Source organism: Botryllus schlosseri, chromosome 8, assembly GCF_051294905.1.
Source record: "Botryllus schlosseri isolate E-star chromosome 8, Bs_hap1, whole genome shotgun sequence".
Lineage (NCBI taxonomy): Eukaryota > Metazoa > Chordata > Ascidiacea > Stolidobranchia > Styelidae > Botryllus > Botryllus schlosseri.
The window spans coordinates 4,918,929-4,936,727 of NC_137243.1; the positions used below are offsets into that span (position 1 = coordinate 4,918,929).

Genomic DNA, 17,799 nt, shown 5'->3' on the forward strand with positions numbered 1-17,799 from the left:
CCCTGAGCAACAAACCATTTTCACTTGGTGGTCCGTCGTTTACCCGAGTAAAAATATCATTTTCCTTTAGAGATCCGGCGTTTACCCAGTGTAACAATACATTTTCACTTGGAAATCTGTCATTTACCTGAGTACCAATACCGTTTCACTTGGAAATCTATCATTTTCCTGGGTAACAATACCATTTTCGTTTTGAAAACTAACCACCACACCGGGTCAATTTGATATTTTTGGATATTGTTACAACGGACAGTGACAACATATACACCAACAGCGACTCCGATACATTTGTGTAATCGCATTTTCACTTGTTCTGGTGCATCCCATCAAAATCGACGGTTAGCCACACACACACACACACACAATAACAACGCGCTATTTCGATATGACTGCAATGTCCGGGTTCGTGCTTTAGATTTTCCAGAATCAATCCGTCTAAAGTTGTAATCCCCCCCGACTTTGTTAACTGGTTGATACACGGATAACAATCTTCGGAAAATGTAGGAACGCATGCTACCCATCGTGCGCACGATTCCAGGTTACTTGTGATTAATTTCCTTGCTCACACTATACAGATTATACGTACAGGGATATGTAGCGGTAATCGGTTTGGTCAATACATATCGCCCCATCCAGTATGGAATTACAAACCCAATACAGGCCAGTTCATAACCGGATCCGGATATTCAATGCAAAGCGATAAAGCAGAACCAATGACCAAATGTAATTAAACATATAGATTCACAACCCTTGATTTTTTTCGTGAAAAATGACAATACATATCGAATATACTTTACGATTGTTCAACCCTACCAAGTATTCACGTAAATGTGGTTTATGACATTACATACAATGTGTCGGTGTACAAATGTTGGGTGTTTATGCACACATCGGTATGACCCATAGACAACATCATCATACCCTCCAGGACTTCAGTCAACTACCATTGGTCTCGCGATACAGCGAACGATACAGTATGCAACACATATCATTAGAGTGATATATCCACAGGTAAATATGGGGACTGGCCACAATAATTGTACGACGCCGACAAATCGATGCACGCAAGGTGTGGTTGATAATAATTGTTTCATGCGTCAAAGAGATAGCACTCTCTTGTAAAGGTTAACAGATCCTGCAGAAACACACCATTTCGGATTACATTACCAAATCGATTTCAAACTTAAACCGAATCACTGGTGTTGAGAGTAGCGATACCCGATTTTTCGAATATTCATATAGACTTAGTGCGCGATCAGTAACGACACTTATAAACATTGTGAATATTAGTAATTCGAGTCGTGTCTATCTTGTGATGTTTCAAGTTGCTAAAACCATCGAGTGAATCAGTGAACGGATAGTAATCTCGGTTAAATCTCGATACAATTATTGTGGCCAGTCCCCATATTTACCTGTGGATATATCACTCTAATGATATGTGTTGCATACTGTATCGTTCGCTGTATCGCGAGACCAATGGTAGTTGACTGAAGTCCTGGAGGGTATGATGATGTTGTCTATGGGTCATACCGATGTGTGCATAAACACCCAACATTTGTACACCGACACATTGTATGTAATGTCATAAACCACATTTACGTGAATACTTGGTAGGGTTGAACAATCGTAAAGTATATTCGATATGTATTGTCATTTTTCACGAAAAAAATCAAGGGTTGTGAATCTATATGTTTAATTACATTTGGTCATTGGTTCTGCTTTATCGCTTTGCATTGAATATCCGGATCCGGTTATGAACTGGCCTGTATTGGGTTTGTAATTCCATACTGGATGGGGCGATATGTATTGACCAAACCGATTACCGCTACATATCCCTGTACGTATAATCTGTATAGTGTGAGCAAGGAAATTAATCACAAGTAACCTGGAATCGTGCGCACGATGGGTAGCATGCGTTCCTACATTTTCCGAAGATTGTTATCCGTGTATCAACCAGTTAACAAAGTCGGGGGGGATTACAACTTTAGACGGATTGATTCTGGAAAATCTAAAGCACGAACCCGGACATTGCAGTCATATCGAAATAGCGCGTTGTTATTGTGTGTGTGTGTGTGTGTGGCTAACCGTCGATTTTGATGGGATGCACCAGAACAAGTGAAAATGCGATTACACAAATGTATCGGAGTCGCTGTTGGTGTATATGTTGTCACTGTCCGTTGTAACAATATCCAAAAATATCAAATTGACCCGGTGTGGTGGTTAGTTTTCAAAACGAAAATGGTATTGTTACCCAGGAAAATGATAGATTTCCAAGTGAAACGGTATTGGTACTCAGGTAAATGACAGATTTCCAAGTGAAAATGTATTGTTACACTGGGTAAACGCCGGATCTCTAAAGGAAAATGATATTTTTACTCGGGTAAACGACGGACCACCAAGTGAAAATGGTTTGTTGCTCAGGGGAAAAGGTTTGTTACCCGGGGAAAAAATATATTTCCAAGTGAAAAAGGTTTGTTACCCAGAGAAAAAATATATTTCCAAGTGAAAAAGGTTTGTTAACCAGAGAAAAAATATATTTCCAAGTGAAAAAAGGTTTGTTAACCAGAGAAAAAATATATTTCCAAGTGAAAAAGGTTTGTTACCCAGAGAAAAAATAGATTTCCAAAGGAAAAGGGGTTTGTTACCCAGAGAAAAAATATATTTCCAAGTGAAAAAGGTTTGTTACCAAGAGAAAAAATATATTTCCAAGTGAAAAAGGTTTGTTATCCAGGGTAAAAATAGATTTCCAAGTGAAAAGGGGTTTGTTATCCAGGTCAAAAATATATTTCCAAGTGAAAAGGGGATTGTTACACTGGGTAAACGATAAATCTCCAAAGGACAATGGTATTTCTACTCGGGTAACGACCGACCTCCAGGTGAAAATGGTAATTTTACTTGGGTAGGTATCGTTTTTTAGTGTCGTTGGTATTGTTAAACGTTGTCGCCGGTAGCTGTTGGTATACTATTACGAGTGTGAAAAGGATTTACACGGCCTGTGCAGAGTATCGCGATAGTAAACATATTTTTGGTGCGACGAAACAAGATCGTTGTTTAAATTTTAATGCATTTCGATTACCGAGTTGCTGTACAGTAGAGATGACTCTACATTAGACCGTGCTGTATACTTCGATTAAAACCACAAGACCACGTGTAAATCTATTCGCGCAACTAGATGATGTTGATATAGTGTTACTAAAATTAATTATTACCTATTTACACAACATAAAAAAATAACAATTCATGTCGTAGCAGGTTTCTTGAACTCGTGCTTGATGAAAACGATTGGCGACAAGTATGCGTTTGTGTTTGAGTGAAAAATAATTATTTAGAGTAGTGACATTTTGTGACCAACGAATGCAAATCGATCATGATATTACAATATACGCTTTCGTCAACATAACGACTTGGCGCAGGAGAAACACTTTCATGTTTTTTCAATAACTGGATTCTCGAGACTTGTTACTTGTACCATGTACCGTTGGTGACTATAACGGTCATTTTGTATGATAGTACGTTTAGCTGTTTTGTTGTTAGGGTAATCACTTGATGACCCAGCACTTTTTGTTAGTACAGTAGATTGATTTGTGTGTAAGATGTAAGCGCCGTAACTAGAAAACATATGAAATCTGTTGTTGGAGTAGCTGATTTATTGCTATGACACGGACATATCCTGAAACCTTGGTTGGTTTGTTGTCTTACGAAAGATGAGGTGACCTCGGTGTCGTAAATTGTGTTAACTAAACCCGGATGGATACCACAATTGTGATGGACTTACACATGGTATTCGCATACTGCACGCATACAAACTTTTGTGTAAACAACTCTGATGTTTCTGTTGGTACTAGTGCTGTGTTGAACTATTTGGTTCTTAAGACACATGAACACCCATTCAGACAATAAAGGTCTTGTGATATCGAAACAGTTTGTAGAGTCTAACCAACCATTCTTTAGTTTCGTAATGCGAGAATATCGAGTAAAGTTAATTACTTAGTGCGATGTTAATATCCTTCGTACTTTTGTAAGAGTTGTGGAGTAACATACCAAGTAACTAGTTGACACAAACAAAATATTGAATGACTGCTAACGCATTGAGTTCATAATCCAAGAGGGTGAAATTTGTTTACTGTTAAACTAACATAACTCGTATCCAGCGAAACAGATACAATCCGGTGATGTGATGTTGGTCAATATCCATTTTGTAAAGATTGAGTAAATCCTCTTCCGTCAGGTGGGTGTGGTTCAAATCAATAGCATGTTACACATAAACATCATTTGTATTGAGGATGATATTGTTGAGTGATGATGCCGCAACAACACAACAAGTATTATTTTGTATCGTGTGTTTGTGCTTTAGGAATAGCGAAGTGTGTGATATTTTGGATATCTGTGTTCGGCTGAAACTAGGGTTGTCCTTGGGTCTTGTGTTGGGTAAATCAGAACTATGTCTAGAATTCAAGCACGTCCAAGTAACGTCTTTTAGTGACAGAGTATTGTGATGACATTTACTTTAGCGAATGACAACGGAAAAATTTCCAATTTCTCTGATCGTGTGTGTGTGTGTGTGTGTGTGTTTTACAAATAATTCCAGTACACCTAACTATAGGATACATTTAGTAAACATCGTGCAAATTGTTTCTTTGTGATGGTAACGACTTTCGGCGGCTTAGTTTCATGTCGGGAATTATTATTTGAGGGTTCAAAAACAATCAATACTACAAATGAACAACAATACAAAACACGTTAAGTGGATTACAGCGTAGTAAGTACTTTTTTGATATTACGACTGTTGGATACTAGACACTTCTAGTTGAATTGGATGCATCTAACAAACATATCACAATTTACTTTTACAATAATCAAAGTCTTAGAGTGTATAACCTCGCGATATTTTACATTTAGCACGCACAATGGGGAGTTACTGAAATGATTAAGAATTGATCGCTAGCTTCGAACGGTACTCGATACTCAAAGTGATATTTTCACACTCTGTAAAGTGGATATGTTTCAATTCTCTGTCGCAAATTCCGACAGTAACGACATTGATGTTAAATCCTCACCCGTGGTTATTGTAAGTGAATCCTAAACATCGCAACAGTCGGTATGGAAATCGAACGCGTGCGTACTTTTAGATAGGTGACACTAACAAGTTTATTACACCCGTGAAATACTCTGAAACGTCGATTCGTGATTGTGTTAGCTATATTCATCTTCCATATCTGTGGACACAAAGATATCTTGACTTTGGTTACATCTCACTCGAAACGAATTGTCGCGGGTAATCTAGAAAAGCACAAGTCGAAAACGAATGATTTGATTTCAATAAACTAAAAAAAAATTCCTTTTGTTTTGATGTTGGATTTAATACAATTTGTATGACTATACCGAATTCGAATCTGAAAGTCCAATGTTACTTTAGTAGAAAAATTGGATGACTCGCATTTTGATATTGATAGATGTGTAGAGTAATATGACTAGTTTATAAAATCTCGGTAATGTTTTTTTTTTTCGTCATGTCTGTGATCAACAAATATGTGATCAAGTCTTACCATTCGATATTAACTTTCGCAGTCGGTGTAATTTGTTGAAGTAACAATACCGACGAGTTCAATAATATTCCCCATCGATGCATTCGAATAATCCGACAGCTGCAAGCGGATTTAAAACTTGATGGTGTTTCGCGGTTAACTCAAGTCAGTGGTCGTGTTTGTGTTGATTTCAGGAATGATCATGACGAGTTGCCTGGGTAGATTAGTTAATGTGGTTGTAACTACGACCGTACAGAGTTGCTGACACCCCAATATCTTTTACGCTGTAATATACGGATTTATTTGTGATAAATTAATTCTCAGTTATTGTTCAGACATTCAAATCTCGTATACTCAAAATATAATATGTCCAAGTCAAATCGTATATGCGCCGATTAGTAAATACTTTGTCTTCAGAATAGTAACAACCTTTACAATTGAATAAAAAGATAGAGCATACGAATACAACCAGGATGAATTAATTCAAATTTGTGAGTTGTAATGATATAATCAAGTAAGTGAAACTAGATTTTTAACAATTGTTAATGTTGTGAATAATTCTTTTGAGTTTGAAATGTGGCTGGATCAAAGTTGGTAGTCATGTTTGTCAATCCTATTTCAATTCACACAATGTCAAAGTCCAAATATTTCATTCTGGATTATTTGGATTTACCTTTAGTACATCCGCGAATGGATTTAAAGTTGGCAAATTACCAAAATGATTGAATATTATCGGGTTAGAGATAGTTGGTATTGATTCTATAAGTGTTAAAACAGTGGCGTGGAAGGTGTGAATGATCCGATGCGGGTGAATGTTGGCGTCAGTAATATTCAGGTTACGTTCGATTCAACAGATCGCGTTAATAGGATTTGAGTTGGGTCGAATCAATACATTCAAATACGATTCAACTTGATTTGTGTAGTGAGTTACACTGATGACTCCCACTTTATCAAACGATATGACATCGAACAGCGTCAACACTATGCAAGTCGGAGCAACTTCAAATTTTCACGTCGGTGTCAAATTCGTCTCATCACCCAAAAGAGGTGGCGTTAGCCAATATCTCAAAGGTATATTCATCGACGGCAATAACGAAGAGATATCTTTCACGTGTTTCAATCGTGAATTGTTCGGGGTCATTGAGAAAGCATTCTCCAAACGAAAAAAACTCATGGTCAAATCCGGTTGGGTCCAAATTGACAAGTTTACTGGAAAACCCGCTGTATTACTTGGTCGGGCTTCGTCAGTAACTCTGCATGGAAAATCGAGACATACGACCGAAGAATACCCATTATTGACCTGTGAATCGGTATACGGAAATAAAGATGAATACGTCTCGATCGCTGCTACTTGTGTTTCTCGAGAGGAGAAGACGGTCAATTCTGGTGCCGGAAAGGAGTTGAAATTATACAGTTTTACATTGAAGGATGATACTGGCGAGGTGGTTTTGGATCAATGGAACAAAGCCTCGCTCGTACCCGGGAAGAAATATCAACTCACTCGTGTTAAAAACTGTGTCGGCAGCTTGAAAATCGATTCGTTAACTAGACTTGTTGAATTGAAAGAATAGTTTGCATATTTGTATACCGCAATACAATATTTCGCGTAAAATGTATGACCTATGTGATTCGGCAACTGGGTTAGTGCGGTGTTGTTCTTATTGATCGAGGTGTGAAAATTGTGCTATCGCGATGAAGTTGTGACTGTGAACAGCAGACTATTCTATAGGTGCGAAACAGCGAATAAGCCGAAAGTATTATTCAGGTGGCAATCAATAGCGAGGAACACGATCGGTCATCTGACACGACTAAACTGCGACATCATATATTATAATTTACGATCAAACTATTTCGCACTGAACGGTCTAGTGTAATCATCGATAGTAGCGGCTGCACGGAAACAATTCAGCGCGCAGGTCATTCGAAATATAGGTCGCACTGCTTAATCCTCACAACAAGCCACGTTTCCGTCTGTGCGGTTATTGTTGGTGACTCGTGCATATTCAACACCACGCGAGAGATGCCTGAAAGTGCGAATCACCACCACCGCCTATAGCAAAAAAGGCGAGTCACGACCACGAGTTTTCACGGCGAATCACCGCCACCGCCTATAGCAAAAAAGGCGAATCACGACCGCATCCATAAGAACACATGGTGAATCACCACAGATACCGTAAGAATACACGACAGACACATTTATCGTCGTTAGCATGTCGCCGCACGTATACCAAAAACATTAGCATGTCACCACGAGTTTCGCGTTATCATGCGACTGCACCCATAAGACGAAAACGTTAGCATGTCACCACGAGTTTCGCGTTATCATGCGACCGCACCCATAAGACGAAAACGTTAGCATGACACCCCCGCCATAAGACGAAAACGTTAGCATGCCACCCCCACCATAAGACGAAAACGTTAGCATGCCACCCCCGCCATAAGACGAAAACGTTAGCATGCCACCCCCGGTTTCTCGTTAGCATGCCACCCCGCCCATAAGAACCCCATAGCCCGTCACGACCGATCTACTTAACTACTCACGTGTCAACCGGGTGAGCATAAAGCAGTTGTGTTTGAGATGCTCGACCACATTACTTTGGAAACTATTCTCCTATTGTAGATGCTTGCAAAATATCCATGGACTGTCCTCCGGGTTATATTTGCAACAAACGTAGAAAAGCCTGCTATCCAGGTAAGTATATTGCGATAGTGCTACTAATATATGGATATATATCTTTGTTACATGTAGGTAGGGCTACAGCCAACATTGTACAGCATTAATCAGTATATCATAATTTGTATTCACAGATAGCGCATGCGCGGCAAGCATGGACTGTCCGCCTGGTTATTATTGTAATCAGAATCAAAGAAGATGCTACCCGTCACCGGTACCGCGTGGCTAGTGTGGACAAGATTTCGATCGAAAGGAACGATTTCACAGGTAAATTTCACGACACAAACTACGAATTCGGTTGCCGTAAATTAATCTGCTTCGTGCTTATATTTTGAAAATTTCACTGACCCGAACGGGCTATACCCGTCTCCGTTGATATAATGCTCACATTGCTGAGTGCTACCTTCTTGCAATTACAATGGGAGCATTTATCGGTACTTGTACAGTCGTTTATTTTCCCCTCCTTGTACTTGATAGGATGTCGTACAACCATTACTGAACTATTTTGCTATTTCTCTGTACTAGGGTTGCATTTGGAACAAAAATCATTTTAGAGCTATCATGTAACATCATGGCCCTTGTATAAAACATGCTTTCTTTAACCATAACTTCACGAATCCTAAATAGTTACGTCACAGTGGATTGACATTGACAATTGAAAATATAGGGTAAATATGGCTGCTTCGACGAAAAAGTCTTCCGACCACCGTCATGAACTATAGATGACTAACCTACGGCAGGGTTGCCATACGTCCGGAATTTCCCGGACATGTCCGGCATTTCACTGTTCAAAGTAGCGTCCGGGAGGAATTTCTAAAATATGCCAAATGTCCGGAATTTTGACTTAGCCTCATAACTTTTTCGTATATCAACATAAAAACATTATTTTGGGGATAATTTATGCTGATACATGACATTTTTCTTCGCGCTGCACGCGATTTACTATCACATTTAATAATTTTAACATGGGGACTACCACCCTCGCCAAAACCGCAATAAAATATAAATAAAAACAACCTTCATTTACTGGAATAAGTCTAATCGCAATTATACGAGAACGGCATATTCCTAGATATCGTTCAGACCGTTTAAATTCTTCATTCAAAGATAGTGGTTCCAAACGTGGGGGTCGTTTGCCTTTATTCTGGGGTTCGCGAACATGTTGAACGTAATCAGCTTCCAAAATAGCCCGCGAGTAAGTCTGGGCAAAGGTGCTGACTTCTTTTAGTAATCAGCTCGTCAAATTTTGATCTGGGTCACGGAACATTGGAAATTGGAGATGGAGTCGCGGCCATAAAAGGTTGGAAACCACTGGATGTGGCGTGTTTATAAAGCTCCGTGGTGCGCACCGGCATAAGGCTGATAAACGATCTTATCGGTGGGACATGAACATGACTTAACGATGTACAATTACGCTCCCCGTATTTTCGAATTCATCATCCTCCACCAGCTCTACCGCCGACTCTGATCATGTGGGCGGAGAGTAGTAACTATATAGTAATATATGGAACAACCAATATTATTGACAGGATTCATTCAAAAAAATTTAACGACCAGATGCATATAGAATCATGCAGCAACCCCCCACCCCCACGAAAGTGGCATCGATTACCCTATGGTGGGCTCAAAATCATTGTTTATTTGGGCGGAAAGGGGATGAAAAAAAGTGGTTTCGGTCCCGGTTACACAACACCCAGCCACATACTCCTGAACCGGATCGTGACCACCTCTGGTCTTTGAGTAAAGCTTTGCTAGTGTGACGTCACAACTCATTTTGAAATCCAGTAGTGGGCGCTAAAGAGTGTCCGGAATTTGGATTACAGAAATATGGTAACCCTAACCTACGGTAGGTTAGGTATCTATACATGAACAGACCAAAAATATTTTTAACTACAGCGTTATGTAGCATCTTTACGGTCGGCGGACATCATCATCAGAACACCCATTTCGTACCAATGATCTATATCTACGTGCTATAAATGTTGAACCGGCGACGATTTCGCGGGTTTCAGCCAACCCTCGTCGTATGCGTCGACTAAATTGGGTGCAAATCGTCCGTAAATTCATACTACATGTTTTTTTCGAAAGTATATACACACAATTAAAATGGCATAATTATACAAAGTTTGAAAAAAATTAAAACACTATTTGTTTTAAATTCCGCCTATCTGTTTGTGACATCGTATATCACACTGTTCAATATGTTCGTGTGGTCGTTGAAGTTTACTGGCGGGTGAATCTGTGTGGACTCTATTACACTACTACTGTGGTTTACGGTGACTAATCAGAGTTACTGATTGCATGATACCACCGTCATAAATCAACTCATCAAATAACTTTCAATGCAAATTATATTGACAGGGAAACAGATGACGTATTGAATTTGAAGATAAGGAAACGATTTCAAATATTATTCCAGAAGATTTAGGGATTGAACATCTTAAAAACGGTTCATGGCCCGAATAATTTGAAATATGTTGAAGTATATTATTCATGAAATCATTGCGAATAAAAAACGATTGCATTTGATGACTCGGATATTGAATGGGAGACAGAACGGGCTGTAGCCTATACACAGCCTATAAAATAACTGTAGTAGAGAAGGCTTGGTCTCGCCCTCGTGAACATCCTTTCTCACGCGTGCTGCTGTGGCACCGAAACGATATGTTTATGCCATAACCTTTCATACGTAAAGCGCACAGTGCAACTGATAAGTCGAAGATTTTTCCTAAAGTAATTCTAGCACAGCACCAGCAGCAGGCGGCGCTCTCTTCCGTCTAATTCACGACCTTTACCTGTTTAAAACATTCATCGAGAATTTCTGCCGACTACAATTTCGGCCCAGCTACACTCTAGCATCCGAATTCAGGGCACATGCTATGATTCTGACAAACATATTCCTCATTAGTTGGGATCGTGATGTTATTCTTCAACGAATTACACACACAAATATGTTCAGTCAATGAAACAAGTATATACGTGAAACGAAGTCGCCGGAACAACCATAGACTATCACATATTAACTCAGCTGTGGAGGTTATGGCGTAGCTTATATTTTGTCCGACCTGCATAATTGGGTACATATTGAAGCAAGTCGCGCACACCAGCGTGATCAGGCACGCACAATCCGACGATTTGGTGATAGCTGTTACGAGTTACGACACTATACTTAGCAAGTCGTGGCAATAATTTTACTAAGGGTTCAGAAGCGATGACCCGTGACCTCGATACACCAAAGCTGGGTTTGAATGGTACCTTCTCTTTATCTTTTAGCTGTAGTTCGAATACGGTAGCTTTCTGAATAAGATGACTGCTGCTAAAGTATTCAAGCCTTCAACTATAATTTGAGGCCGCATCATATTTAGAGAGCATACAAGCTGTCAAAGATCACGGGCAAAGATTTCCAGATTTCACAAAATCATCCCTTTCATCTGATTGGTGTTGTGCTTTTGCTAATAAAATACATTTCGTTCTATGTTATTTCGTTTCATTAGATATAATTTGATGCTTCAATGTGATGGTATACATTTACGGCCACATTTCTTTACAATGTAACATGGTAAATCCTGCAAATGATCATTCATTGGTAGTCTTGAAGATTTCTAAAACAGCGTGCTATATGAAAATGATGAACTGAACTCATTATGTTTTTAGAGTGAGGTTTTGTAGCATTGCATGCCATAATAGTGGCATTAATGCTGCTATTTATTACATTTAATAGACTCGGTAAAACTGCGGCGCTCAAATTATCGGGGAGTATATACCCCATTTCAGCGGATTGTTTTACAGCTCAAAATGCATATAGATGCAATGGATGAGTTACAAAGAAGTAGCTAGAATACGTTGTTAATGTATAGGGCACGTATAACTGACTATAAACAACGAATTTTTGATCTTCGGCAAATTCTGAACAGTCACAACAGTCCGCGGGCTTTGTGCATTAGGCATGCACCGATATTTTCCTGGTAAAGAATTTAAGTGAATCAGCGATATGAATCTATAACAAGATCCACATGCATACTAAGTCAGTTGCTGGGGCTTCGACAGTAAGACAAAGAACATCATCGAGTATTCAATTGCGATTTTAGCGTAGAAGCAAACTGCGTATACTCATACTGACATGGGTAATGTCTAATGCGAAATGGAATGACGCTTTCCGCCGTTCAATCACCGTGAAACACCGCCTCCCGCGCAGTCGTGCACCCATGATTTGAAGAAATTCACCGGAGACAGTTAATGTATCAGCCAAAGATGGCATTCAAAATACTGTCGCCTTCCCGCATTGAAGAAACGATTAATTGGAGATGATGTGAACCTCTGAAAGGTTCAGGTTCGTGTAAACGCGTACCTTTTTGAAAGGTTCTGTGTGAACGTGATCGTGAACCTCATGACGTCAAATTGCTTATTCCAATCCTACATTTTCAGCGAAGCGATATATATTAATGTACACGATACCTAGCCAGGACCGTAACAGCACTTCGGCAGCCCCCCCCCAAAAAAAAACGTTAGTCTTGGGCCCCCATAGGGTGATAAACCAAACTTTTGGTGGGCTTCGCTCCCAGACGCCCCACAGTTTAGTCGTCTTTGCCGCGACTTGTAACCAACGTTTATTGCACTGTCTAGTGAGACCCGATTACTTAGCCTAAACGCGCCAAGCGCGAAAAATTTCAAGAATTCATGATTGAATCGGTCAATATCGTCGGGAAATGCATATATGTTGTTATCAATTTTTTGACCTCCCTGCTCAGATTTCCCGGTAGAGCTGAATGAGGTGTCTTGGAAACTTTAGGGCCAGTAAATAATATTTAAATATATTCGGGCGGTACAATAACTTCATTACATGATGCTGGTACGTGAACTCCTGTCTGCTATGTCAAAGTTATTTAAATCGTTCAAGAGTTAAAAGACACACACGATTTCAATTATTCACTGGCAATTAAATTTTCCTTGCGGGTAGGCATTTGTTTTGTGGGGTTCAGATTTGCAGGACAGGAACATTCGCCGCCAGGCATTTAGGCACCTATGGACGAGGCCTATGTATATATATCGAAGTTTTCGGTCAGCATAAGGGCAGTCCATTTCGGCCCAGGTTCTCTCACCGCCGATCGTTCTGGCACACTTCTTGGAGTCGCATGTTGCATGGCCTGAAATTGTATATGTCTTGGTGCGTCGTGGCGTGGCAATGGCCGACGCCGAAATGCCCATTTGTATAAATCATGCGTATTTTTTGGGGGAGGGAATAACCCAATAATCCAGACATTTGGCAACATTAAATCACGCGGAACGCGAAATTTTTTTGTAAAAGTTGCATAAATTTCCTAAAAAGCCTCTATAATTTATGCTAATTTACAAAATAATTTTGGGCCCCCTTCGAGCTCGGCCCCCAATTGGGGGGTTTAGGGTGCGGCAGTTACGTCCCTAGCGATGACTCACATAATGCCCACATAATGCCACAATGCTGAAGTACATACCGACTTTTTATACGCCGACAAATGTATCAACTGGAGCAAACAAATGCTCTAATAATCCCATAAAATCATTATTTTCTGTCGCTTTGCCAACAATTTCAACGAGGACTTGCAAGGGAATATACATGTATGCTTACGCCTTAACGGTCTATGAAAGACCGGACAATGTATTCGGCGTCTGAGTGTTGCTACGCTGATATTAAGCAGAGCGTAAAACGGGTTTCTTTCTATGCTTGCTACCGATATTACCCCATTAACAAGTTATAACAACACCCCAATCGCACGGATTTGGTTTTTATTATTAAATAAACAAAAAAAACATGACATCAAGATGGACACCGTAGGCTTGCTATAGATGTTTACATCCGACAACGATATCAATTTCATTGATTGGTTGGATAAGCATCACTCGCTTACTATAACCTATACATGTAGCGTATTTCGCTCTTGATGTTGTGGTGCGATTGCGGGTCAAGCTCACGGAAGAGAGCGTCACTAAATATTCACCAACAGAAAGCTGAATATTTCGAGAAAACTTTTGTAACAAAGGAGGTAACATTTTTGAGATTGTCAAGGTGCATGCAGCTTCAGTGTTGATTTATTATACTGCCAACGCCATGCATAGAATGGCAAAATATGTTATAATGATGTGAAAATTGTAATATATGAAAAAGGTTCACAGTGCAGAACCTACCCAGGTTCGTTTGTGAACGTGAACCTCTAAATTTCCGAGGTTCACACACAGAACGCGAACGTGAACCTCACGTTCACACCATCCCTACGATTAATAATTTCAAGAGGCATGCGAAATTTAGTATACGAAAGATATGGACTTAATTATATAAGTTGAACAAATAGGACCATTACTAAAACTGAATCTTCGTCAAATTTGCAAAACGCAATAAGTTTGTAGCATAAGTTTCGGAACGTGATAGGTTGATTCGGTATACCCATTCATCATCATCCATACATACAAATAGAAACAGTTACCTTACCCGGTTGTCTGCACCTTCTCTATTTCATTAATGCCCATTAACGTAGAATACTAACATTAGAAATACATTTCTTTCGATGTATGAGGCTTGGGTCGCGAGATGTTAATGACGCTCAGATTTGAGTCGTACACTAAGAAGTTTGACAACCTCTGTCTTAGCATATCCTACCTATGACCATTAGCGTCAAGAGTCTGCCTTAATCCCAAGGATAACTTTAGTGGTATATGCGGTATGCAGAGAAGTTATCATTGTCCGCACGCTTATATGCTTCAGGACAGTGGTTCTCAACCTTTTTGGCTTTGCGGACCCCTTTTGACCGTCACGAACCCTCGCGGACCCCCTCAAGTCTTAGTTCAATTTTAGCTCTGTTATGGTGCAACCTTCATCTGTCTTGTGCAAATATGAACTGTATGCCTGTGACAAACAGCAAAATAATGATTTTTCTTGAAAATAACATCATACTATTTATGTAGAAATTGGTAGACTTATATTATTTCAAATCTATTTTCCTGCTGTATTTCTTGAAGTACGTGGACGTGTCTTGAAAATCTGCGTCTTCGTTTTGATATGAACGAGGAATGCCGAAAACCATTTCCGCAGAGATAGATGAAGGCTAATGCAATACTAACGCAAAACGCTTCCGACGATACTTTTGGTTTGATCGCAAAATTTATGGCACCAAAAAGAAACTTATCGTTTATGAACATATCACGTCCAGCATCTAGCGCATGGATGGGCAACATACGGACCGCGGGCCGGATTCGGCCCGCAGAGATTTTCTACCGTCAAAGTGAAATCCTAATGTAAAAGTATAGACAAATTTTATGCGCCAAGGAATGGATACAAGTTTTCCAACGTGAGAAAGACTGTCATGAAACGACTTGTTCTGTTCGGGTTTACATATATATTTACAAACAAACATTTTCGACCATGAACACTTGAACATTAATAAAACAAGGTCGCATACCAATATAACTGGTGATATGAATTTTGGGGTTGGAGCGTAATGCTTTGATAGCAACGAAACAATCCTTGTTCATCAAAGCGTCAGCCTGGTCGATAGGTCATCCGCAATAAGAATGCGCCAAATCTGATAGCCGAGCTTTAAGAGCAGGTATATCATTGTCCGATTTATGACGAGTGTCAGCCGAAAATATTCGGGTTCATTTCAATATGAATATACTATTCAATTGTATATTGAAGTTCTGCACCTCCAAGAAGCTGTTCAAATCGTGGTTATGTATATCACAGGATAGAAAGGATTTCGTGGCGAGGTTTCAATCCCAGCATTGCGACAAATTAGGGAAATACTTCGGAAATTTTTATTTCAAACGACTGTTCACTAATTTGATGAGACTGACAACTTTAAATTGAGAAGGTTTCGCAGACATTACGAAGTCACCCTGATTGACGTCACTATCGTCATATTTTTATTTCTCCACAAACCCCAACAAAACGTCTCTAAACAGCAATATGTTTGTATCAGCAGGTTATTGGAAAATTGGCAGTGAGAATGAATTTCCACACTATGATAGTTCGTGTCAGACGATTACTATGATGATATGAGTCATGAGGTTTTAGCAGTTGTGATGTGAAACTGCCTCATGCTTTCTCAAATTAAAAAATAAAATAAAAATCACGTTATCAACCATTTAAAAAATTTAGAGGTCTCGCGGACCCCCTGAAATTGCTTCGCGGACCCCTAGGGGTCCGCGGACCCCCGGTTGAGAACCGCTGCTTCAGGACGACGATACTCAATCGCAGTGGCGAGATAGCGTAGTGGTATAACCCACAGCTACATCACCAATAAATAGGTTTTGTGGGTTCGAGTCCGGCCGAGGTCGACTCCAGGTTAAACTAGGCTCCACCTCGCCATCTCATCCGCGTTAGCGGTGTCTTACAAAGCCTAGAAGTGAGCCGTGCTACAAGTCGGCAGCTACGGGTGGTGTAAATGACGATTGTAGCCGACAGAAACCATGTATAATACAAGCAAACAAACGGTATTCAATTGTTGGCGGCTCATTAATTGAAGTGAAAAATAAAGATAGAAATGAATATTCTAGAAACGAGTCAATGTAGCAACAAAGCCGCTTATAGGCATTCGTTCTGACATTGGTAATGTGAATTAGAATGACGCGTTCAATTAGGCTACTGTGACTGCGACTCTATTTCCTGTTTTGAAAATATTGGGCACAGACAGCGTCGAGACAATGTAGCAACAAGCTGCTCATAGCCATTCGTTCTGACATTGGTAATGTGAATCAGAATGCTGCGTTCAATTAGGCTGCTGTGACTGCGACTCTATTTCCGGTTTTGAAAATATTAGGCGCAGACAGCGTCGAGAAGGAGCGGAAAGTTATAACTGTAATGAAGATAGTATACAAAACACGACTCTGCTGAAATTTTAACTAATGATATGACAATAGCGTAAAATATAACAAATCTCAAATACGTCGTAATCGTATATACATAGTTTCTCCAACCGCCGTATCGAATCATTTACCATTCCATGCAGGATGTGGGGAAAGAACAGAATATGAATTTGGGTTTTCAACTTTACCTCAAATATCATTCAAAATCCAAAATACGTTGTTGTAGCCTACGTACGTGACAGAATACGTATATCTTAATTATTCACCGTTTTCTAATCTACTATCAGTTGGGCTTCGACAATAATATAAAAATATATCATCTCTGTCAGTGGTTCCCAACCGGTGGGGAATTTCCCCCTGGTGGGGAATTTAATGGTTTCTGGTGGGGAATAGATGCATTTTTTAAACTATGATACATCATAGTCTACATACTTACGGAGACACATGCGCGATTACTGTTACCAGTTAACTGTTCTGGAATGTATGTTTCGAAAATTATAAATTGAACGTGTCCTCGGAGGACGCCTAAATGTCCTCTTTTTTGGGAATTTGTCCTCTTTTTTTCAATTTTCAAAATCACCAGTTTTCGTGGAGCTGTTAGAATTTAAAAGAAGTGTCCTCTTTTTAGGATCTCAAAATATGGTAATCCTATTTTAGAGGGTATATAGGAGTTTTGGGTATAGTTAGGAGTGAAGACTCGGAATAAATCGGAAAAGAGTGGGGAATGAAGACAAAAAGGTTGAGAACCACTGATCTATGTGTTTG

The 17,799-nt window shown here is 39.7% G+C and overlaps 2 long non-coding RNA genes across 2 annotated transcripts in view; both read left to right on the forward strand.

Moving 5' to 3' along the window:
* LOC145444730 (uncharacterized) overlaps positions 1–17,799 on the forward strand; it is a 75,938-nt gene that overhangs the window by 11,764 nt on the left and 46,375 nt on the right. The window lies entirely within an intron of this gene.
* On the forward strand, positions 8,070–10,728 carry LOC145445523 (uncharacterized). Its single transcript, XR_013917067.1, has 4 exons — positions 8,070–8,077; positions 8,146–8,217; positions 8,334–8,466; positions 10,561–10,728. It is a non-coding gene; the product is annotated as an uncharacterized LOC145445523 (long non-coding RNA).